Here is a 9,322-nt window from a genome sequence, read left to right as displayed (position 1 = left end):
TGCCAAGTGTCATGAACAGATTGTTTTAAAGTTGCACATAAAAAAATAGTTTATAATAGGTGTTTTGATTTGCTTTCAGACCGGTCACTCGCACCTTGAAAATACTAAGAAATATAGTGGACTGGAGAGTTTTCCTGGAATGTTATTAGTTTGTGCCTCACGGTGTCGCCATACACCTGTCTATAACGGGTACAATGAGCAAAGCCATCCCCACATTTGATTTACTTTAAATGAAATCATCACTCAATGAAGGACTCATCCAGTGATCCTCGTTTAACAAATAATTCTACACTACGTCACCACATCAGATACATGTAATATGTTATATAGATCCATTTCATCGCATGGGACGCAATACAAAAAATATAAGTAGTTTTCTTCCCACCATCAATGTGCATCGTCACTACTGTAGTTTGATTAAATAAGAGCATGCACATGAGGCATACACTGCACACAGGGTTCAAATTGCTTGGTTACAAGTCTGGTGCTGTTGACGCGCAGTTGCGTTGCCCGACCAGCTCTAAATGACCTCATGGAGGAGTAGCCGACTGGTCTAGAGAGGGAGGAGCTTGCGCCCTACCTTTGGTCCATCAAGGGATTCATGTGGAGATAAGCTGCCGGGAAAACTTTTTCCTACTGGGATATCCATGACATTTACCAGGTAAATATTGGACTTTTAAGTTCAGTGTTTTCGCCTTTATTCAAATATCAAGTACAGCTTGGACTGTGTTTAGTTGGTTTTGAGGAGAAAGTAGCATAACTAGCTATACGGGGAGCTTTTCCTCGGCTGTCTAACGTTAACGTTACTAGCTTACGTTAGTGAAGGAAGAGCTAGCAAGGAGAATATGTTGGGACATGTCTCCTACTGGAAGCGCTGTGAGTTCACATTGAGGAGAGAAACAGAACGTTAAATAAATGTCTACTATTTTACGGGAAGAAGTGTGTTTAATATAGTGAGCGATATGGCCTCACTTTAAATACATGATTGTTGAGCAAAGTATGAGGGGGGGGGGGGGGGGGGGGGGGGGGGGGTGCTCTTGTGAAGTGCCTATGACAGTTTGAGCTTCTCGGCAAGCTGTCAAGTCTTATAGCAAAAATCTTCTTCAGACATTTCTATTGAGTCCAACCATTACTGAAACTTCTGAAAATTTAGAAGAAAAAAAAAACTAGATGTGCAACGTGTCAGGTTTTGTCATTGTTATCAATCAGTCCACTCAGAACTTTGCCTACCTAAATCATTTTGGCCTTATTTGATCTTAGGCGCACACTGAAACTGCCGCACATTGGTGTGCTTAGGAAATGTGTAAAATGTCAGCAATGCATCCCTACGAGAAACTAAAAAAGCAGTTGTTGACTTTGCTACTAGAAATAACATGGTAATGGTATAGTAACACCTTAGTTACACACCACGAAAACATTTGGCCAGACACCAAGTAATTTAAGGACAGTATAGGCAAGTAATATTTTTTTCAGGGTAGCTAGAACCCCAAACACTGTAGAATAACGGTTACCCCCCCCCCCCCCCCCTTTCAGCCTTATCCTCAGTCTTTCTTCCGTTTTACCATACTGTTCTTGTGTTGTTACCCCTCTATAACAAAACATAGTAGTCCTATGTGGTGTGTTGATGTTTAAACTCTATTCTTAGATGAGATGTGGTGGTTTTGAAATCAAGACATAAGCCATATGCAGTAATCTTGCTCACCCACATGGGTTTGTCATGTTGAAGTAAGGTCGGGTCTACACTTGACACTTACATGCGACTTCTGCTATCAGAATACGAAAATTGCATTGAAAAGACGGGTCTAGACACACAAAAGTCACTTTGTGGTCTCTCTCCCCCTCTCTCTCTACCGCACCTGCTGTCTCAACCTCTGAATGCTCAGCTATGAAAAGCCAACTTACATTTACTCCTGAGGTGCTGACCTGTTGCACACTCTCCAACCACTGTGATTATTATTTTACCCTGCTGGTCATTTATAAACGTTTAAACATCTTGAAGAACGATCTTGCCTTAATTAATGGCCATGTACTCTTATAATATCTACCCGACACAGCCACAGAGGAGGACTGGCCACCCCTCAGAGCCTGGTTCCTCTCTAGGTTTATTCCTAGGTTCCTTCTTTTCTAGGGAGTTTTCCTAATCACTGTGCTTCTACATCTGGATTGCTTGATGTTTGGGGTTTTAGGCTGGTTTTCTGTATAAGCACTTTGTGACATCTGTTGATGTAAAAAGGGCTTTATAAATACATTTGATTTGATTTTGTCTGATTGTGTTCAGATATGGCTGACCACTTCAGGTGGTCAGGGATGCATTGTGTGTGGATTTATCCTCAGTTTGGGCGCAATCAAGCTACCAAAAGCACATACAGTGGGTCGACGTCATCAGCACTCCTCCCACAAATCTCCAGAAAACTTGGGGCTGAGGCAACCTTTTCATTATAGCATTGGAAGAAATACATTCCTAGAGTGTGAGGAATGTGTTTGCTGGCCTCATAAATGCTAGCAGCTAGCTAATATTTAGAAAAAATATTTTATTTTTGGCTATAGTTATGCTAACCCGTTTGCGATCCCTTTAGCGTTGCTTGCTAGTTTGCTGGCTAGCTACAGAGGTTAGCTGGTTAGTAAGCTACAAAGGTTAGCTACAGTGGTTAGCTACTGTCGTCAGTTGTTGTTGTGTTATTTTCATATTTTGCCTATTCCACCATTTGTAGAATGCATACTGGCATTTGAATATAGTGCGGGAAAGGGGAATCTGGACACACTGTGGATATCGTAGACACATGTAGGTGTAGATGCATGATGCGTTCGGAATTCCATGATCAGAACTCTACGATCAGAATACTAAAACTGCATGATCTGTCAAGTCATGGACTCTTATAGTCTCCACCCGGCACAGCCAGAAGAGGACTTTCTAGGAACCTAAAACTACTTACCTGGGAATATTGAAGACTCATGTTAAAAGGAACCACCAGCTTTCATATGTTCTCATGTTGTGAGCAAGGAACTTAAACGTTAGCTTTCTTACATGGTACATATTGCACTTTTACTTTCTTCTCCAACACTTTGTTTTTGAATTATTTAAACCAAATTGAACATGTTTCATTATTTACTTGAGGCTAAATTGATTTTATTGATGTATTATATTAAGTTAAAATAAATGTTCATTCAGTATTTTTGTAATTGTCATTATTACAAATAAATAAAACAAAATCGTCAGAATAATCGGTATCGTCTTTTTTTGGTCCTCCAATAATCGGTATCGGTATCTGCGTTGAAAAATCCTAATCGGTCGACCTCTAGTTCATAGCCAGTTGGTCAATAACAGGTGCTTGCACCAAGGAGACAATGTTGGGGCTGAGGAGTCAATGGAGCCACTGACCAGAGAGGGTGCTTTGAATCAGTATCCAAACAGCATCCACATTGTGGCACATTATTCAAGTAATAAGGAACGATATTGAATGTCTACTGACTTGAAGAGTTTAATTAATATAATAATGTATGGCATTTAGCAGATGCTTTTCTCCAAAGTGACTTAGTCATGCATAGAAATGTATACACCAGAATTGTTTTGTGTGTCAAAGACTGTAAAGTGTGTGGAGTTTGCAGAGCTCTCTGTGTCAGTTGGTTTTGTAAAATTAAATGTTATTGGAAAGATTCTGCTCTAATCTGGTTGTGGGCTAATGTCTATTGGGTTGACACCAATAACAAATGTGGCTGAAGGAGGTCAGTCCACCCTCCAGAGGCAAGAAGTTGGGTGGGATGGAGTGTTTGTTTGAAACAGCAAATTGATGATTTGTATTCACACTCCCAGTTTGAATCATAGATCATTATGGGAACGTTTTTATTGTGTCATGGTTGTTTCAGTGGTTTGAGGGGCCTGTTGTGAAATGATCCTTTATTAACAGTGGCTTTTGCCCCTCTGTGTCATGCCAACCCAATGCACTGAGGCCGCTCGTTGCAAGCCCTCTGATGTAATTACTGTAAACATCATTGTAGTATTTGAAGAGTACCCATGGCCATATAAATCCAGAAGAAGGTATCTGTGTAGATTGTCATAATAAGAGGTTGTTTTATTATTAATGTGATATAACTAGATGCTATTATTTGTCTGTGGTCATAGGATCCCTCACAGTTAATAATAGGATGATACTGATATGCCATAATTTTATCATTGGTTCTTAGTGCTATGATCTGCTCAGTACAGCTGCCAATGGCTAGCCTAATTTAAAAATAGTACACAGGCTATTACATTCACCAGTTTCTAGCCTATAGGGTACGGGGCATTGTGTAATTGCATTAGGTACAATTTCTCAAGGGTTCAAAGCAGTTTGTATCTAAACGCTCGCCTTAACTCTTTTAACCCCACCATTTAATTGCACTGCTTCCCTCTAGGCATCAATTAAAATGTAGCAGAATGACAGATGCATATTGAGTTGCCTTTGTGTATTGGTGGAGGATTTGGTTTCTGAACATGAGAGCAGCTCCGGTAGAGAGAACAGAGAGAATGTGGTGAGCAAACAAAGCTACTGTATGACACTGTGAGATTTCAGAGTGACCTCATTAGCTTACTGAGAACGTACAGTTTAGAAACCACAATTATTTTGGTCTGCCAAATGTTTTATGATTGCACGCTTTAATCAACACATTCAACTCAATGAGACATTTCATTAAACTGACATGGGAATAATACATTTATGAAAGGACTCCCATAAAAACCCTCAGTGAGCTACAGTACTGAATGAGATCCCAAGCCTGTGTGTGAGCACAACCAAAAGTTTTTAACAGTACCTCCTGATGAAACAGCTGTTATTAGCATTTTTGTTAAGCATTTTGAAAGCCCCAGAGAGAAAAGGAGGGGTAGATAGCTGTGTTGTTATGACTGTGGAGTATAAGAGGGGCTGGGTCTCCGCTCAGGCTGTGACCAATTGTATTCAAGCCCCTTCCCCTTTTCCACATTTTGTTACATTAAAGCCTATTTTAAAATGTATTAAATTATTTCCCCCCTCATCAATCTCCACACAATATCCCATCATGACAAAACGAAAACAGGTTTTTAGAAATTTTAGCAAAAACATAAATACCTTATTTACATTAGTATTCAGAGACTCGAAATTGAGCTCAGGTGCATCCTGTTTCCATTGATCATCCTTGAGATGTTTCTATAACTTGATTGGAGTCCAGCTGTGGTAAATTCAATTGATTGGACATGATTTGGAAAGGCACACACACCTGTCTATATAAGGTCCTACACTTGACAGTGCATGGCAGAGCAAAAACCAAGCCATGAGTTTGAAGGAATTGTCCGTAGAGCTCCCAGACAGGATTGTGTCAAGGCACAGATCTGGGGAAGGGTACCAAAACATTTCTGCAGCATTGAAGGTCCCCAAGAACACAGTGTTCTCCATCATTCTTAAGTGGAAGATGTTAAGAACCAACAAGACTCCCTAGAGCTGGCAGCCCGGCCAAACTGAGCAATCGCGGGAGAAGGGCCTTGGTCAGGGAGGTGACCAAGAACCCGATGGTCACTGACAGAGCTCCAGAGTTCCTCTGTGGAGATGAACCATCTCTGCAGCACTCCACCAATCAGGCCTTTATAGTAGAGTGGCAAGACGGAAGTCACTACTAAGCAAAAGGCACATGACAGCCCACTTGGAGTTTGCCAAAAGGCATCCAAAGGACTCTCAGACCATGAGAAACAAGATTATCTGGTCTGATGAAACCAAGATTGAGCTCATTGGCCTGAATGCCAAGCGCCACGTCTGGAGGAAACCTGCCACCATCCCTACAGTGAAGCATGGTGGTGTGAGCATCATGCTGTGGGGATGTTTTTCAGCAGCAGGGACTGGGAGACTAGTCAGGATCGAGGGAAAGATGAATGGAGTAAAGTACAGAGAGATCCTTGATGAAAACCTGCTCCAGAGCGCTTAGGACCTCAGACTGGGGCGAAGGTTCACCTTCCAACAGGACAACGACCCTAAGCACACAGCCAACACAATGCAGAAGTGGTTTCGGGACAAGTCTCTGAATGTCCTTGAGTGGCCCAGCCAGAGCCCGGACTTGAAGCTGATCAAACATCTGGAGAGACCTGAAAATAGCTTTGCAGCCAACCTGACAGAACTTGAGAGGATCTGCAGAGGAGAATGGGTGAAACTCCCCAAATACAGGTGTGCCAAGCTTGTAGCGTCATACCCAAGAAGACTCAAAGCTGTAATTGTTGACAAAGGTCTTTCAACAAAGTAGTGAGTAAAGGGTATTTTTTTTAATACATTTGCCAACATTTCTAAGAGCCTGTTTTTGCCTTGTCATTGTGAGGTATTGTGTGTAGATTGATGAGTGGAAAAAAATATTTAATCAATTTTAGAATAAAATTAGGAAAAAGTCAAGGGGTCTGAATACTTTTCGAATGCACTATATGTAAACCCTGAATTGCTAATGCTATGTATAGGCCAATCACATCAAATGTATTTATAAAGCTCTTTCTACATCAGCCAATGTCACAAAGTGCTGTACAGAAGCCCAGCATAAAACCCCAAACAGCAAGCAATGCAGATGTAGAAGCATGGCGGCTAGGAAAAACTCCCTAGAAAGGCCAGAACCTAGGAAGAAACCTAGAGAGGAACCAGGCTCTGAGGGGTGGCCAGTCCTCTTCAGGCTGTGCCGGGTGGAGATTATAACAAACAGTACATGGCCAAGATGTTCAAACGTTCATAGATGACCAGCAGGGTCAGATAATAATAATCACAGTGTTTGTAGAGGGTGCAACAGGTCAGCACCTCAGGAGTAAATGTCAGTTGGCTTTTCATAGCCGATCATTCAGAGTTAGAGACAGCAGGTGCGGTTGAGAGAGAGAGTCCAAATCAGCAGGTCTGGGACAAGGTAGCAGGTAGAACAATATCAGGTAGAACAATTGAAACTGGTGCCGCAGCATGACCAGGTGGACTGGGGACAGCAAGGAGTCATCAGGTCGGGTAGTCCTGAGGCATGGAAGAGAGAGAGAGAGAGAGAATTAGAGGGTGCACACTTAAATTCACACAGGACACCGGATGAGACAGGAGAAAAACTCCAGACTGACCCTAGCTCCCCGACACAAAGTATTGCAGCATAAATACTGGAGGCTGACAGGAGGGGTCGGGAGACACTGTGGCCCTGTCCGACGATTCCCCCGGACAGGGCCAAATAGGCAGGATATAACCCCACCCACTTTGCCAATGAGAGGCTTTGAAGCCACCGGTCGGCCATATTGGCACTCCCCAGAAGAAGCAGTCCTCTATAGGAATTATTGGAATTCTACAGTATTTCAATTAAGTGTTAAGGACAAAATTATAGCTGTTAAAGTATTTTTATTGTTGTGGGGACACTAACATTAGAACTTAAAAATATATACTTTAATGTTATATATGTGTGTGTTGTTTAGCTCACATAATATAATTTAATAGTATTCATTAAGGTGTCCGTAATAGCATAAATATGTCAAAAAGAAATGTATACATTAATAAATGCATTTCTGTAGCTTCCAAAATATTTTTTACAATGATGGAGAAGTGCCAAGATGGAGGTGCGGTGGCTACAGAACAGCATCCCCCTTTCAGTCATCTAGTGTATATATAAATAATTGGCTGTGACTCTCAGGCCAACTGGTTCTTGAGAGAGGGTCACTCACAGTTAAAACAGTTTCAAGGTGATCATGATTGTGGTGTTTATTAATGCAGTGCACTCTTGTGATATTCAAACATGTTTCCCTATAGCCTCTCACAACAGTTAGGCTACCTCCACAATCTGCCATGAGAGAGTGCTGTGTTGTGGTCTATGCAGTGCACTCTTGTGATATTCAAACATGTTTCCCTATAGCCTCTCACAACAGTTAGGCTACCTCCACAATCTGCCATGAGAGAGTGCTGTGTTGTGGTCTTTTTCTTAGCGGTATATAGTCTATATTACTGTTTGTTCATTTTGAGGTAGTCTAATAATAAACCATGAAGCCTTATCTGTAAACTGTCTGGGCTCAGGCTGAACACCTGTGGAATGTTTATCAGCCAAAACCCAGGAGTGATTTATTAGACGTACACGTCTGCTTTCAACAAAGGAAACAGGTCTGAGTCCCTGTGATGCCAATTTTGTTAAATGTCTTACTAGCCTAGGAATCCCTACGAGTGAAACTCATGAAGTAAAATGGATGAAGATGCTATGTGTTAAGAGAAAGCCTGTAGACTTTAAACCTGGCAAGTTAATGTTTGACTCTAATCAAATAGCCTAGCAGGAAACCCCAAACTCCCTGCCAAATATCTGGCTATGGTCTGGATATGCTAAGTCTGACTCAGAGTTGTCCGTAAGCAGGGAAGGAACAAGATTCTGAGGAATAGTTGGTGCTGTCCAGCTTTTTATAATCTCATAGACCAACGGTCACCAACCGTTGTCGATCTCCAAGGCATTTCTGTTTTTTTGCAAACATTTCTATAAAGAACCCAACGATAAAGCCTTGTGTTCAATTTTTTTTGCTGCCCTGCACGCCGGGCAGGCAAACTGTTGCCGTTTCATGTGTCTGAAGGTACAAACTCTGCCTTCTTTTTTAATATCAAGGAATATTTCACTTTCTCTGTTCATATGCGTAACAACATGAGTTTGTGCATGAGGCAGAAATAATGAGGTGCGACTCGAGTTTTGCCATCAGCTGGAAGATGGTGTCCCTTTTTGGTCAGTGTCAGTGGAGGATAGGGAGAGGGGAGGGATGTTGAGTGACGGACCCTCACTGCTGCTCTCTCCCTCTGCTGAGACTCACCATCAGATGCAGGCACCATCAGCCCAGTAAAATAAAAAGCAAATTATTTAAATGTATGCTCACTCAGCTGTGCCTCCCAAGTAATACAACAATGGGTCTATTACTGGTGTGATCATATAGCCTACCTCAAACTTTGAAATATTATTTTTTTAAATGTCCTGAACAACAATGCATTGGCAGGTAAATTCAAGCAAAGACAGTATGCGGTGATAATGTATTGGGCCTATAGCTTACTGCACAAACCTCATTGCTACAGTACTGTTTTTAATTGGTTAATGTTGCATAGGCTTACATTTTTTTTTTTTTTTAATCAGAGCGGTAGATCTCGGCATGCATTTTGACTCTGAAAGTGATCTTGACTCAGAAAAGGTTGGTGAACACTGTCACAGACAAACAAGAGTGTTTTTTCCTGTTTGGGAGTGTTCCTAGTCAGGTGAGGAGGAGGATTTATGGAGTCTCCCTGATGTTCATTAAAAGAAACCAGATAAAGATTGTAAATAGATGTGGACAGGCTGAGGCTGGCAAATGGTATCCTAACTCATAGCT

The 9,322-nt window shown here is 41.6% G+C and overlaps 1 protein-coding gene across 2 annotated transcripts in view; it reads left to right on the top strand.

The window, feature by feature from the left end:
- The first annotated feature begins 539 nt into the window (after window positions 1-539).
- LOC139380298 (protein TANC1-like) overlaps window positions 540-9,322 on the top strand; it is a 183,201-nt gene continuing 174,418 nt past the window's right edge. Inside the window, exon 1 of one of the 2 annotated variants that reach the window (XM_071122882.1) lies at window positions 540-661. The gene's annotated coding sequence lies outside the window, so the exon portion shown is untranslated. The remainder of the gene's footprint in view (window positions 662-9,322) is intronic. The other variant, XM_071122883.1, reaches the window with a different exon arrangement.

This window comes from Oncorhynchus clarkii, chromosome 22, assembly GCF_045791955.1.
Source record: "Oncorhynchus clarkii lewisi isolate Uvic-CL-2024 chromosome 22, UVic_Ocla_1.0, whole genome shotgun sequence".
Taxonomy (NCBI): Eukaryota; Metazoa; Chordata; class Actinopteri; order Salmoniformes; family Salmonidae; genus Oncorhynchus; species Oncorhynchus clarkii.
The sequence above is the reverse complement of the archived record's forward strand: the minus strand, read 5'-3'. Positions and strand labels throughout refer to the sequence as shown.